This window comes from Monodelphis domestica, chromosome 3 (assembly GCF_027887165.1).
Source record: "Monodelphis domestica isolate mMonDom1 chromosome 3, mMonDom1.pri, whole genome shotgun sequence".
Taxonomy (NCBI): domain Eukaryota; kingdom Metazoa; phylum Chordata; class Mammalia; order Didelphimorphia; family Didelphidae; genus Monodelphis; species Monodelphis domestica.
The window spans coordinates 22,632,475-22,648,990 of record NC_077229.1 but is presented as its reverse complement, the minus strand read 5'-3'; positions in this window follow the sequence as shown (position 1 = coordinate 22,648,990).

The window sequence follows — 16,516 nt, the reverse complement described above, 5'->3', positions numbered from 1 at the left end:
GGATCGGGCACAAGCCAGTCTCTGCTCACCAGACTACCAAGACCATAAGACAGCAGCCCGAGCCTGTGAGGTGCCGCCCCACGAGCTTAGTAGCCCGAGAGTGGGAAGGCGAAGGCAGAGAAATGGAGGAACAGGGCCCGGGCACTGGCGTCCCTGGTCCCTCGGCACAGTTAAGCATTAGATTTGAGTATTGTGAGAATTAAAATTAGTACACAATAACTCAAGTATTATAAGATTTATTAAAGTAAAAACAACTAGAGTTGAAGGGGAGCTCACCAACTTAAGCCATGAGACAGAGAGAGGAGCCAGAAGAGTCACAGAAAGTTCTAGACAAATGTGACCTTGTGGTGGAGAGAGGAGAGGAATTCTGGGAAACACTGAAGGACTTCCGGGGGATGAAGTCCAAGGGTTCAAAATTCTAATTAATACAACATGGACTCAGGGATTCCAGTATCAACCGAAAAGGACCCCGCCGGCTGACTAGTCCAACCCTCTCATGTTACAGAGGAGGAAACTGAGGCAGACGGGGTCACATCGCTAGTAAGCATCTGAAGCCAGATTTGAACTGGGGAAGGCAGAGTATTCCTGACTCCAGCCTGGCCCTCTCTGAGGAGCAGCCACCTAGCTGGATGGGGGAGTGGAGCATGAATGATGCATGGTCAGCCCCGATTCATCTCTAGAATTAGGTCCTGAAAGGTTCACGAATGAGTTAGAAAGGGGTTGGCATGGCGAGGGGATGTCCCGGCTGAGAAGGCAACAGAGTCATGGTGGCAAAGGCTGGAGGGTCAGAGGAGCCCTCAGGAGGGGATGGAAGGGGAATAAATCATGAATAATGGGAAAGGCTTCTGGCAAAAAAGATTTCAGCTGAGACTGGAAGGAAGCTGGGAGACAGAGAGCCTTCCAGGAGGAGAGCACAGCGGTGACCAGTCATGGCGTCCGGGGATGGAGGGTCTCAGGGGTGGGTTTTTCCCAGGGACTTAGGGCAGTTGATGGTAATAGCAGTACTTTCTGCCAACATCTCCCTGGGCTCCATCTTCCCGGGCATTTTTCACCTGGATCCTTTCTGACTGGAACCCTCCTGCCTTGTCTCTCAATGCAAACATTAGCCACGTTTCCTCGGCCCCCGCCTTGTGGAAGGCTTTTCTGTGTCTCCTGCATTCAGGAGGGCCTCCACCCTGCAGGGAGACCTCCACTCAGCCTGTAATTCAGCAACCAGCAGCTTCCTCTCATTCTGTTCCATTTCCCATTCTTTGGTGCTTCTGAGACTTGATGCAATTTCTTGATTGATTTCCAGAAAAGATTTATTCTGGGGTCTCTGGACTAATGAAGAATATAAAACAAAGCATGGAAGGAAAAAACACCAGGGAGTCCTAAGAGCCTGGGATATTCCGCCAGTCCCAGGGAAGGAGGCTTTCTAGATCTGCTATTCCTTCCCCAGCTGGGACACCCTGGACAAGTCATTGGCCTTATATGGCAAGTTCGTGACTTAGCCTAGACTGATAGGAAGCAGCAAAGTAGTGCAGCCTTAAAGTCCGGAGTCTGGAGTCACAATGACCGGGGTGCCTATCCGGCCTCAGACACTCACTAGCTGTGTGACCCTGGGAAAGTCATTTAACCTCTGTCTTTTTTTTTTAACGCTTACTTTCTGTCTTAGTAACAACTCCAAATACAGAAGGGTAAGTACTAGGCAATGAGGTTAAATGACTTGCTTAGGGTCATACAGCTAGCACGCTTCTGGGGCCAGAGTTGAACCCCGGTCCCCTTGACTCCTGGCCTGGCTCTCTATGCACTGTGCCACCCACCTGCCCTCTTTGTCTTAGTCCACTGGAGAAGGAAATGGCCAGCCACTCCAGTATCTCTGCCAGGAAAACCCCAAAAGGGGCCACCAAGAGTCGGACACGATTGAACCACAAGGGTTCAGAAAAGGACAGTGTAGAAGCTGCCACAAGCCGAGTTATGAAGCAAACAGTGATTCTGTTCAAGTCCTGGTTTCGACTCCTGGTGAAAAGGATCCCTCAGAGCTCAAGGATCCAGATAAAAGAATCCCTTTAATTGGAACATGCCCAGCAAGCCCCAGGTAAAATCTCCCAAGGCTCGGGAGGGCCCCCCAAATCCTAAAAAGACTTTTCTCTCCTTGCCCAAAGGACCCACTGCTAGTACCAGAACAATCCACCAGAGGGCAAAGTTAACTAAAACTGCCCCAGGTCACCCTCAAGTGTTATTTACCTCGAAGAAGAGTAGGGAGGCTAGGGTTGTGCTAAAGCCAGAAAGCTGATTGTTAAATTTTCAGGGTGAAAACCAAGGCTTGGCTTATTATTTTGTCGACTGCCTAAACTTAAGAAAAGGATGAAGAAAATATGAATAATGCCAATTAAATTTCAAAAGTGTGTGTCTATGTTTTGGGAGAGCCCATTGTTAAATATTTGCCAGCAAACCTCTGAGATGAAGTCAAGTCTCCTATTTCCACTAACATCTGAGATTATAATAGATTCAAAGAGAAACAGGAGTTGTCGCTGAAGAGCAACATTGCATAACAAATACAATTATTCTGCAAACCGGATGGACAATGAAAAATCCCAATACATGTGGAATCACACACTGAGGGATGTTTGGAGCGACCTCGTCGAGTCTACCCATCACATTTTTAAAAAGAAAGTTTTATTCATTCCTTCTGGGATTTTGACATCAGACATTTCCAAAGGAACTGATCCAACACAGCCCACTCGCCTGGTTCACTCTTTCCTTTTGATGGAGAAAAAAGGAAAGAAAAGTATCAAAATCTGATGAGGTACCCAACATTCCTCACCTCCAGACGCCCACCTTCCAAAGAAAGGAGAAGGAGTGGGTCCATTTCCTCAACTTCTGTGAAAACGAAACTGCTCATCGATGACTCCGCTTTGGCTTTGCATCACTTTGCTTTCATTGTCATTATTGGGGTCCCCACGCCCAGTTTCCCGGAGCCTTTCCAGTCTTTCGTTGAATTCCTCACAATTGTCGTTTCTCACATTTCCCCAGTATTCTGTCATATTCACGTTCAACAGTCCGTCTAGCCATTCCCCAAGCCGTGGGTAGCTGCTGTGTTTCTCTCCAGGACTCGTTGTTCCATCTCTCCTGCCCCTGCCATGTTGGTCCATGTGGCCAACAGTGTCAAAGGCTGAATTCAGAGGGTTCAAGAAGGGTGAGTTTTGAGAAAAGGCCAATAGATCAGTGGCTAGGTGACTCAGTGGATTAGAGAGCCACTTCTGGGGATGGGAGGTCCTGGGTTCAAATGTGGCCTCAGACTAGTTTAGCCCCAAATGCCCATCCTTACCGCTCTTCTGCCTTGGAACCAAACCACAGTGTTGATTCTTAGAGAGAAGGTGAGGGTTTAAAACAATTTGTAAAGGCCGACAGAGCTGCGAAATAAGATGGCTGGTAATTTTGGAGAGAACGGTGTGAGTCCAGTGATGAGATCAGAGAGCAGAACACAGAAGGTTTGGAAGAGAAGGAGACGATGTGGAGGCACCGACAGCAGAGAGCCTTCTCCAGGGAAGGAGAGGAAGAGAGCCAGTGGGGACCACTGAGTCAAGTTGGGGAGAGGGGGGCAGTAGGGGAAACTCATGAATGAACACATCTGTGGGCAGAAAGGAAGGAGCCAGTAGATAGGAAGAGACTGAAGATTAGGAACAGAATGGAGGTGACAGAGAGGGCCACTTGCTAGGGAAGTCAGGAGCGGACAGGATCAAGGGCACAAGCAAAGGAGTTTGACTTGACAGAGAAGGGGCTACTTCTGCATGTGACACTGGAATCAGTCAGTGAGTATTATTAAGCACCTACTGTGTGCCAGGCACTGTGCTAAGGGCTGGGGATCCAGGTACAAAAACAAAAGATAAGCTCTCAAGAACAATACAACCTCATTGGGGAAGACATCACATAAAAGGAAGCTGAAAAGCAAAGGATTGGGACAGCTAGGTAACAGTAGATAGGGCTCCAGACCCAGAGATGGGAGGACCTGGGTTCAAATTTGACCTCAGATATGTCTTACCTGTGTGACCCTGGGCAAGTCACTTAACCTCCATTGCCTAGCTATTGTCATTCTTCTGTCTTGAAACCAAAACACAGTACTGATTCTAAGATGGAAGGTAAGGGTTTTAAAAAAAGAAGAATGTACTACAGGGGCAGCTAGATGGCTCAATGGAGCCAGAGCCAGGCTTAAAGTTGGGAGGATCTGAGTTCAAATCTGACTCCATGGCCAAGAAATGGATATTAAAGGGTTGTCCATCAATTGGGGAATGACTGAACCAACTGTGGTATATGATGGTAATGGAATATTATTGTGCTGTAAGGAATGATGAACAGGATTATTTCAGAAAGAGCTAGAAGGGGCAGTGAGGTGACTCAGTGGATAGAGTGCCAGGCCAAGAGATGGGAGGTCCTGGATTAAAATCTGACCTGAGACACTTCCTAGCTGTGTGACCCTAGACAAGTCACTTAACCATGATTGCCTATCCCTAACTATTCTTCTGCCTTGGAATTGATACTAAGATGAAAGGCAAGGGTTTTAATAAAATTACCCAAAAAATGGTAAAGAGTTATAGGGGAAGAAGAAGGTAACCAACAAGGTGGCATGATGAAGAAGTTAAAGAAGACCCAAATAAATGAAGCAGGACAAGAAATGAGAAGTGAAAAAAGAAATAGTAGAAGAAAAAGTTTGAGATTAGAAGAAAGGGAGAGGGAGAAACTGAGTGAATGACCTCCGTGCCTGGTATACAATTAACATGCAATAAATGATTTGAGTCATTTCTAGTCTTTTGCCACTACCAAAAGTTCTGCTATGGATATTTTGTTACATACATGACCTTTCTTTCCAAGTATGTGGAAAACCAAGATTTGAATCCAGGTCCTCTGACTCCAACTCCAATCTTCCCAATACACCATGATGCTCCTGGGTATTTGCCCCACAGTGAGATCTCTCCATTAAAGAGTATAAATAATCTAGAGACTTCTCTTGTTTTATTCCCAGCTACTTTTAAGAACATTTAAACTAATTTGCTATTCTTCCAGTCTTGGTTAGTAGTATCCCTGCCTTCCTCCAGAATAATACAACATTTGACTATTATTCCATTTTGTCTCATCTTTGCTAATTTGTTGCCAGTGTCTTTACCTTACAGACAAGAAAACTAAGGCTAAGGGAAGTTATGTGACTGTCCAATGTTGTAAATAGTGCTGAAAGGGGAAAGAAATACGTTTATTTGTATCCATATCTGAACGTATATCTGTATCCTTATCTATGTCTGTATCTATATCTGTATCTCATATACTATTGCCATTTCTGCCCATGTCTAGATGGACAGATAGACAAATAATAGGTGGGAAGAAAGATGGGTAGATAGATAAACTAATAGATAAATATTCTAGTCACACTATCAGCTTATAACCTTAGGCAGTATCTAGCCCCGGACATGCCATCTGACCTATTAAAATGATGTGAAACAAATTAAAAGTTTGAAAAAAATTAAAAAACAAATTAAATTTACCAACCTGTCCTTAGTGTCAATTCTAAGACAGAAAAGTGGCAAGGGATAGGCAGTTGGGGTGAAGTGACTTGCCCAGGGTCACCGTGTGAATTTCCTGCCCTGAAACAAATAAAGTCTTAATCTATTTTTCTAAAATGCAAGGTGTCTCTGCTTGAACCTTAAAAGAAGACTTGTTACAATGACCTAACCTTGCATATCAGAAATAGACTCTAGAAAGCCCAGCCAGTGGAAGCAATAGAGAAGGCCCTTAGCAATCTGACTTCCCCCCTTCATCTTCCTTGAACCATTCTTAACTATTTTATCTGGCTTAATGGTTGTTTTGGCTTGTCAGCACAATCACCTCTTACTTCTGACATGAAGTCTAGAGACACACCAGGAGTCCTTTTAAGTAAACAATTATAATCTAGGCGAAGGTTCTGAATAAACAGTGCAGGAGAACTAAAAGAGAAGGAGATGAAAGGAAAGTTAGAAATGTCTCCCAGAGCAGACAATATCCATTCCTTCCTTAGAACAATGGGCAGAACCAAAACAACTTGACCACCAAAGGAAACCTAATAAACATCTGGATAGCTCTAAAACAGCATCTTTGGAAGGCACTCAAAGGAAAGGAGTAACCTTTGGCAAAGCAAGAGTAACCCAATGATGAGAGTCATTTCAGAGCCTCAGAATGATGAGAGCTTTTTCCTGAGCCACTGTTGTCAGTGGGATTACTCTGTTTATCCTTTCCCAAATCCTCTTTGCATTAGCCCAATGCCCAGGGTCCTCTCTGAGTTCTCAGATTTAGAGCTGGAAGGGATCTTAAAGGCCTCTCAATGGGTGTGCTTTAAAATCAGTACGCTTTCCCAGGACTAGGCTGCTAAGAGCTCCAAAGACAAGCATTTGGTGCTGCTTTATTGCTCATTAATTCAGTCACGTCCAACTTTTTGTGACCCCGTGGACCATAGCATGCCAGGTCCTTCTCTACTCCACTTTCTCTTGAAGTCTGTCCAAGTTTATGTTCATTGATTCCATGACACTATCTATCCATCTCAACCTTTGCCTTTTGTCTTCGCTCTCTCCCAATATCAGGGTCTTTTCCAATAAGCCCGATCTTCTCATGTGGCCAAAGACTTTAAGATGCAGCTTCAGTATTTGCCCTTTCAATGAATAGTCTGAATTAATTTAAGTATTGACAATCTCAGAGACTAATGATGAAAAACATCATCCACCTTCGGAGAAAGAACTGATGAAATCTGAATATTGACCAGAACATACTATCTTTTTTTTCCTTCCTTCCTTTCTTCCTTCCTTCCTTTCTTTCTTTCTTTCTTTCTTCCTTCCTTCCTTCCTTCCTTCCTTCCTTCCTTCCTTCCTTCCTTCCTTCCTTCCTTCCTTCCTCCCTCCCTCCCTCCCTCCTTCCTTCCTTCCCTCCTTCCCTCCTTCCTTCCCTCCTTCCCTCCTTCCTTCCCTCCTTCCTTACTTCCTTCCCTCCTTCCCTCCTTCCCTCCTTCCTTCCTTCCTCCCTTTCTTCCTTCCTTCCTTTCTTGTTTCCTTCCTTCCTTGTTTCCTTCCTTCCTTTCTTCCTTCCTTCCTTCCTTTATTTTAAATTTGAGACCTCTTCCACAAATTAACTAATATGGAAAAACATTTTACAGGATTGGGTATGAAAAATCGATACTAGATTTCTCTTCCCTATATTAGGGAGGAGGAATGAGAGGTAGGGAGAGAGGGAGAGAATTTAGAACTTAAAAAAATTTTAAATGAATGTTTAAAATTATTTTTACATGTAATTGGGAGAAAGAAAAAATAAAATGCTTTTTAAAAATATTTTCATGGCTGCAATCACTGTCTGCAGTGATCTTTGAGCAGAAGAATATAAAATCTGATGCTGCTTCCATTTCTTCTCTGTCTTTTCTTCTGTCAGGAAGTGATGGGACTAGTTGTGAAGATCTTAGGTTTGGATTTTTTGTGTGTGTTAAGTTTCAAGCCAACTTTTAGTCTTCCTTTGCACCCTCATCAAGAGGCTTAATCCTTTTCCATTTTCTGCCATCAGACATCAGTCTGGTTAGTTGAGATTGTTGATATTTCTCCCAGCAACCTTAATTCTGGCTTTTGATTCATCCAGCTTGACATCTCACATAATATAATCTACATATAAGTTAAATAAAGTGACATTATACTGCTTTATCATACTCCTCTCCAAATTTTGAACCAATCAGGTGTTCACCATGTTCAGTTCTAACTATTACTTCTTGACCTACATATAAGTTCCTTAGGAGACAGATCTGGTCCTCTTATTTGTTTGAGGACTTGCCACACATTTTGTTGTGATCCCCACATTCAGAGACTCAAATGTAGTCAATGAAGCAAAAGTAGATGTTTTTTTTCTGGAACTCCCTTGCTTTCTCCATAATCCAGTGAATGTTGGCAATTTGGTCTCTGATTCTTCTGCCTCTTCAAAAATCAGCCTGCTCTTCTGTAATTCTCTGTGCTGAAGCCCACTTTCCATAATCTTAAGTATAACCTTGCTGATATCTGAAATGAGCACAATTGTTCAGTAATTTGAACATTCCTTGGCATTGCCCTTCTTTAGAATATTTTTTAGGGCTGCTGAGTTTTCTAAATTTCCTGGCATATTGAGTATGCCAAAAGGAATTCTTAATTCTGTTTTTAATTTAACAGGAGACCTGTACGTCCTCTTACCATAGAGATGTGTAGGGATTAACCAGCCCACAGTGACAGGAAGGAGGAATCATAGAGATAGGAAGTGAGATAGAAGGGTATAAAAGAGGTCAGTTGCTGATAGTTGGGATTGGGAGTTGTGGGGAAAGTTGGCTGCTGGGTATGAGTTGGTCTTTGGGGGCTGGTTGCTGGTGGTATGGGTTAGTGATTAGTTGGTGGTTGGGATATATATATATATATATATATATATATATATATATATATATATATATATATATACATACTGCCTGCTGAGCTGAGCTGAAGGGTGATCAGTTGGACTTTCTCTAACGGTTGTTATTAGCAGTAGTTATAGGCAGTTATAGATAAATATAGGCAGTTTAGGTAGTAATTATAGGTAGTTATAGGATAACTAGTATAGACATTGGGAAATGTTCTTTCTTTACCTCTTAACTATATTTTTCTCCTTTACTATATTATTTTACTATCTCTATTTTAATTAAACTAAATTGTTAATTGTTAAAAGCTGCTAGAAGTTTTCTTTTCTCTGGCTTGAAGAGATAATATTAATTTACAACTCTACTATATTCTCATTAAAACTTAAATTATTAAAAGCTGCTCTTATTTTGTCAAAACTCCTAATTTAACCCTTATTAAGTACAGTACTTTAACAGCATCATCTTTTAGGATTTTAAATAACTCAGCTGGAATTCTATCACTTCCACTACCTTTACTATTAGTAATGCTTAGAGTTCATTCTCCAGGATAACTGGCTCTAGATCAGTAACCAATCATTGTGGTTATCAGTGATATTAAGATCTTTCCTGTATAGTTGTTCTGTGTATTCTGGTCCCTTCTTCTATTTCAATTAACTCCCTAGCATTTTTTTCTTTTATCATACTTATGCATGAAACATTCCCTTGAAATCTCTCATTTTCTTGAAGAGATCTTGTCTTTCCCATTCTAATGCTTTCTTTTCAATTTTTTTGCATTGTTTGTTTAAGAAAGATTTTTATCTCTTCTTGATGGAATTCTGTGTTCACATGGGCATATTTCCCCTTTCTTATTTCCCCTTATTTTTTCTTCTTTCCTCAGCTATTTGTAATGCCTCATCAGACAGCCATTTTGCTTTCTTGCTCTTTTTCTTTGGAATGTTTTTCCGTTGCTGCCTCCTGCACAGTACTGTGAACCTTTGTCAATAGTTTTCAGGCACTCTATCTATCAGATCTAATCCCTTAAGTCTATTCATCACTTCCATTTCATATCATCAGGGATGCTGCATAACTGGTCTGATTTTGATATTGATCAGCTGGTGATATCCATGTGTAGAGTCCTCTCTGGGTTGTTGGAAAAGAGTGTTTGCTATGACTGACAACTATCTTGACAAAACTGTCTTAGTCTCTGTCCTGCTTCAGTTTGTAGTCCAAGGCTAAACATTTTTAAATTTTTTATTATTTAATTAATTTAGAATATTTTTCCATAGTTACATTATTCATATTCTTTCTCTCCCCCCTCCCATAGCCAATGAGCAATTCCACTGGATTTTACCCGTATCATTGATTAAGGCCTATTTCCATATTATTAATATTTGCAATAGAATGATCATTTAGAGTCTATATTCCCAATCATATTCCCATTGAACCATGTGATTAAGCAGTTGTTTTTCCTTCTGTTTCCGCTCCCACAGTTCTTTCTCTGGATGTGGATAGCTTCTTTCTCATAAGTCCCTCAGAATTGTCCTGCGTCATTGCTTTCCTGTTAGTAGAGAAGTCCATTACATTCAATTGTACCACAGTGTATCAGTCTCTGTGTACAATGTTCTCCTGGTTCTGCTCCTTTCACTCTGTATCACTTCCTGGAGGTTGTTTCAGTCTCCATTGAATTCCTCCACTTTATTATTCCTTTGAGCACAATAGGATTCCATCACCAACATATACCACAATTTCTTCAGCCATTCCCCAAATGAAGGGCATCCCCTCGTTTTCCAGTTTTTTGCCACCACAAAGAGCACAGCTATGAATATTCTTGTACATGTCTTTTTCCCCATTTTCTCTTTGGGGTATAAACCCAGCAGTGTTCCTTAAAGTCCTTTGGGCATAATTCTAAATTGCCATCCAGACTGGTTGGATCAATTCACAACTCTACCAGCAATGCATTAATGTCCCAATTTTACCACATCCCCTCCAGCATTCATTACTTTCCTTTGCTGTCATGTTAGCAATCTGCTAGGTGTGAGGTGCTACCTCAGAGTTGTTTTGATTTGCATTTCTCTAATTATAAGAGATATAGAGCACTTTTTCATGTGCTTATTAATAGTTTTGATTTCTTCATCTGAAAACTGCCTATTCATGTCCCTTGCCCATTTATCAATTGGGGAATAACTTGATTTTTTATGTAATTGATTTAGTTCCTTATATATTTGAGAAATTAGGTGTTTGTCAGAAATTTTTGTTATTTTTTTCCCCAATTTGTTGCTTCCCTTCTATTTTTGGTTGCATTGGTTTTGTTTGAATGAAAATTTTAAATTTTTTTTATTTTATTATGAAAACTTTTTAATTTAATGCAATCAAAATTATTCTTGCTTTGTCTTAAATTCTTTCCTTTCCCATAGATCTGACATGTATACTATTCTATGTTCACCTATAGTTTCCTTCTTTATATTTAAATCATTTACCCATTCTGAATTTATCTTGGTTCAGGGTATGAGATATTGATCTAGACCTAATCTCTCCCATGCTGTCTTCCAATTTTCCCAGCAGTTTTTGTCAAACATTGGATTCTGGTCCCAAAAGCTGGGATCTTTGGGTTTATCATATACTATCTTGCTGAGGACATTTACCCCTAAATCTATTCCATTGATCCTCCTTTCTGTCTCTTAGCCAGTACCATATTGTTTTGATGATATAGTACAGTTTAAGATCTAGTACTGCTAGGCCGACATCCTTCACATTTTTTTTTTCATTATTTCCCTTGATATTCTTGATCTTTTGTTCTTCCAAATGAACTTTGTTTATTTTTTCTTATTCACTAAAAAAGCTTTTTGGTAGTTCAATGGGTATGGCACTGAATAAGTAGATTAATTTGGTTAGGATTGTCATTTTTATTATGTTAGCTCATCCTACCCATGAGTAATTAATTTGTTTCCAATTATTTAGATCTAGTTTTAATTGGTAAGTGTTTTTGTAGTTGTGTTCATATAATTCCTGTGTTTGTCTCGGGAGATAGATTCCTAAGTATTTTATATTGTCTAGGGTGATTTTGAATGGGATTTCTCTTTCTAATTCTTGCTGCTAAGATGTGTTGGAAATATAGAGAAATGCTGATGATTTATGTGGGTTTATTTTGTATCCTACAACTTTGCTAAAGTTATTGATTATTTCCACAAGCTTTTTAGTTGCTTCTCTAAGATTCTTTAAGTAGACCATCATGTCATCTGCAAAGAGTGATAGCTTGGTCTCCTCATTGCCTATTTTAATACCTTCAAATTCTTTTTCTTCTCTAATTGCTACAGCTAGTGTTTCTAGTACAGTGTTAAATAATAGAGGTGATAATGGGCATCCCTGTTTCACTCCTGATCTTATTGGGAATGCATCTAGTTTATCCCCATTGCAGATGATATTAGCTGATGGTTTTAGATAAATACTGCTTATTATTTTTAGGAAAGGCCCTTCTATTCCTATACTTTCTAGTGTTTTCAATAGGAATGGGTGTTGTATTTTATCAAAGGCTTTTTCTGCATCTATTGAGATAATCATGTGATTTTTGTCAGCTTGCTTGTTAATATGGTCAATTATGTGGATGGTTTTCCTAATATTGAACCATCCTTGCATTCCTGGTATAAATCCCACCTGATCATAGTGAATAATCCTTGTGATCACTTGCTGGAGTCTTTTGCTAGTGTTCTATTTAAGATTTTTGCATATATGTTCATTAGGGAGATTGGTCTGTAGTTTTCTTTCTGTTTTTGGTCTACCTGGCTTTGGAATCAGTACCATGTTTGTGTCATAAAAGGAATTTGGTAAAACTCCTTCTTTGCTTGTTTTGTCACATTTGTATAGGATTGGGATTAGTTCTCTGAATGTTTGATAGAATTGACTTGTGAATCCATCTGGCTCTGGGGATTTTTTCTTAGGGAGTTCTTTGATGACTTGTTCAAATTCTTTTTCTGAGATGGGATTATTTAAGTATTCTATTTCCTCTTCTGTTAATCTAGGCAATTTATATTTTTGTAAACATTGATCCATTTCACCTAGATTGCTGTATTTATTGCCATATAATTGAGCAAAATAGCTCTTAATAATTACCTTAATTTCCTCTTCATTAGAGGTGAGGTCACCCTTTTCATCTTTGATACTATTGATTTTCTTCTTTCCTTTTTTTATTAGATTAACCAGTACTTTGTCTATTTTATTTGTTTTGTTTTTTTTCCTAAGGCCAAGCTTGCCTGTTATCTCACTTATCTTGATTTCCTACTTTAAGTGTTCCAATCCCCTATTATGAATGTAACATACTTTTGTAATGTTATTTCTAGAAGATGTTGTAGATCTTCAAAGAACTGATAAACTTTGGCCTCTTCACTATCAGTGATGGGAGCTTAGACTTGTCTTGGTTGTTGTCCTCTGTACTCAAAGAAGACCAAAGTGATATCACTATGTCAGGCTCAATGTACAGGGTCTGAGTGAGGCTGTTCAGACCAATATAAGCTCAGAAGATTCTACATAGCTTGAGCACAAATAGCCTATATGAATACTTGGGATGGAGATGATATCCCCTTTTTATTTACTATGATGGCTGGTCCATTTCTTCTAAGGGATTCTTAATGTGAGAATTTAACATAAAGTTATACTCCTCTTTCCTTTTTAAAAAGAAAGTTCTGGCAAAGGAAAGTAATGAATGCTGGAGGGGATGTGGCAAAGTTGGGACATTAATTCATTGCTGGTGGAGTTGTGAATTGATCCAACCATTCTGGAGGGCAATTTGTAACCATGCCCAAAGGGAGCTTAAAAAATGCCTTCCTTAAAAAGAAAGTTTTGAAAACCCATTTAGGTCTCACCCCCCCATGCTCTGATTGAATTAAAAACAAAACCTGAAGCTCTGGATAAGTTGGGGGGGGGGGCACATGTGTACTATGGGAGGACACCAGAAGTTTCTTGGCTCCCTGACATCCTAGAAGACACTTGCCTCTTGTCCCATATGACTCCTGTCATCTGGAAGACTGGCCTCTGACCTGGACTGAGGTCAAGTCAAACAGAAGTTTGCAGCCTCTTTCCTGGTAAGGCAGCTGGCACTCTCTTCTAGCCAAGCAGAGGGCGAGCTAGGGTTAGCTAGGTGGCCAGCCCTGTGATTAAGTGCCTTTTTTTTCCTCTGACTTGCTTTTGACTAATAAATAATTATAAATTAATATATGGGCTCCAGAGAATTTTAATCTTAACATTATCCTCTGTATATGGAATGATCACCTTGTGTGAGATAGAATTGAGTGTGCTATTCTGAGAATGGGCAATCAGCTTACAAAGGCTAGTTTGTTACCTTTTGTTGATTGAGGACTCTAGGACAAGTTTGGGAGGGAGCCTGAAAGGGCACAAAACAACTCGGTTGCGCCCCTATCCTTGCCTGAACTGGGTGGGAAACACAGGTGTTTTGGATCCAGGGCCTGACAGGGAAGTGGGGAGGAGCCTTTGGTTGGGAACTTGTATATATTGCCTTTTTGCTGCCTGGTCAGTTGGCACTTCTTAGCCCATCATCAAAGGGTTCTCTTTCATGAAGAGAATAAACAACTGCCTCTTTTTACTCCTACCTTCTGATTCCAGGTTTTGTTTATATGAATCAGTGGGGCACATGTGCTCATTTTTGAGCAGGGCACTCGTCAGCATTTTTTATCTCACACAACCTGAATTCAATTCACCCATCTCCATCTCCATCCATTTAAGTTAAATGACACCCAAGAGGTCAACTTTTAATCTTTCCATCTCCGTTTGATCACATCCAGCTTATCTTGGTTCCTGACATTCCAGGTTCCTATGCTATGTTGCTATGATCTTTACAGCATCAGATTTTCCTTTCATCATCAAACACATCTGTAACTAAACTTTTTTTAATTTTTAAATTAACTTTTATTATTTATTTATTATTTTTATTTATTATTTTAGTATGTTTTAATTATATTTTATTTATTCATTTATTATTATTATATATAACATATACTATATATTGTATTTATTATCATATGTTATTATGTATTATATATTATTATCTATATTTTATTATTTAATTTAAAAATTTAAAAATATTTAATTTTAATTAATTAATTAATTTAGAAGATTTTGCTATGGTTACAAGATTCATGTTCTTTCCCTCCCCTACCCTCACCTCCCTCCCATTGCCGACGTGCAATTCCACTGGCTTTTACATGTATTATTGAACAAGATCTGTTTCCATATTGTTGATAATAATTGCACTAGGGTGATGGTTTAGAGTCTACATCCCCAATCATATCCCCATCAACCCATGTGATTGAGCAGTTGTTTTTCTTCTGCATTTCCGCTCCCACAGTTCTTTCTCTGGATGTGGATAGTGTTTTTTCTTATAAGGCCCTCAGAATTGTTTTGGATCACTGCATTGCTGCTAGTAGAGAAGTCCATTAAAATCGATTGTACCACAGTGTATCCATCTAACTGAGCTTCTTTCTAGCTTTGACCCAGTCACTTCATTAGTATTGGAGCTACTTATAGTTGTCCTCTGCCCTTCCCGGGTAACTTTCTGGACCTCTTCTGACCTGAGGGCTTACCTTCCAGTGTAGGAACTTTTATTATTTTAGTGTTGTCCATGGGATTTTCTTGACAGAGATATTGGAGTGGTTTGCCATTTCCTTCTCCACTGGATCACTTTTTGTCAAAATCCTCTATCCATCGGGGTGACCCTGCATAGCTTAGCTCATAGTTTCATTGAGCTGCACAAGCCCCTCCGCCATGACAAGGCAGTGATCCAGGAGGGGTTGGTGCTGCTAGTGGAACTAAATAGTTGGAGAATGAATGAATTTCCCAGAGGTAGCATTTGGGCCTAGAGTAAAAGTTTCTGCAAAGTCTGCCTTTCTTTTTTAATTGTTAAGATTAAGGTTCTCTTGAGAATGTGTCTTAGTTTATATATATATTTATTCAATAATTTTTATAAGTGGATCAGAGAAAGAAAGGGTATCGGCCACATACGACTAGCTTATTCCCTTCACAAGCCTCCTCCTCCAGCTGGCTGTACCAACTTCTGGGCAGCCCCAAACACTACTGTGTGTGCACCAGGGCTTCCTTAGCCAGGGCTCTACACTGTGGCTGCCCCAGAGCTCTGCTAGCCACCTCTTCTAGGCCTTTCCTAAATTCCATTCATACTGCATGTGATGTCCCTTTTCTGAGTCGCTCTGGTTTGGCAGACTCCTACCTCAGTCTGGATCAGAGACGTGTCTTCCAGATCCCAGAAGTCATGAGGGGCAAGAGGCAAGAGTCTTCTGAATACCAGGAAGCCAGGAGTCCTCCAGGGTCCCCATGCCTGCCTGCCTGCTCTTCTCCTCCCCCAAGCTCTTGATTTGACCAGAGGGTGGGATAGGTTACAGCTTAATCCAATTAAGATCAGTTTAATCCAATCAAACTTGATGTCAAAACCCAAGGCTGGTCTTAGAGGACCAAAGAGGAAAAAAGGGGTGCAGGCTAGTGACAGACCTTAGGCAAAACGCCCCAGCAACACCTGGCAGAACACCAGGACTCGACCTAGACAAAAGTGTAACTTGACCATGTCCTGCCCACATCCATTCCTGAGAACCACCCTCTCCCAGAAACAGCCAATGAAATTGATCCACGTTGCCTTGTTCCCTCCATCCCTTCCTTCCCCAATCCTATAAGACCCTCTATCTTCCCCAACTCAGACAGGACTCCATAGCCATCTACTGGCATTGGGCTCCTCATTGCCACTCCTCCATTCCCCCCACCATGGGACTCCCCAACCAATTCTCTTGGCATCAGGCCCCCCTTGCTGCCTCTTCCCTCCATTCCTCCCCCTACTTCCTTCCTCCACTTAAGGTTTGCTATATTACCTTACTCAGGTCTCGTTGTCTCTTGGGTCGAACCCATCAGTCAGACTGGCAGCTAGTGTTACATTTTCACAGAGCTAGACCATATGAACCTAAAGGGGCCATCCTAGATATCCTATCCCCAGAGCTTTCCTAGACACTTCTGAAGACATGATGGATGACTCATTGCCTGGACCTTCTGGGGATGACAAACTTTCTGGTGGCTTCCAGCCATGTGGTGGTCCAGGACTAAAAGGACTTGACATTTTAGAATAGTGAGGAAAAT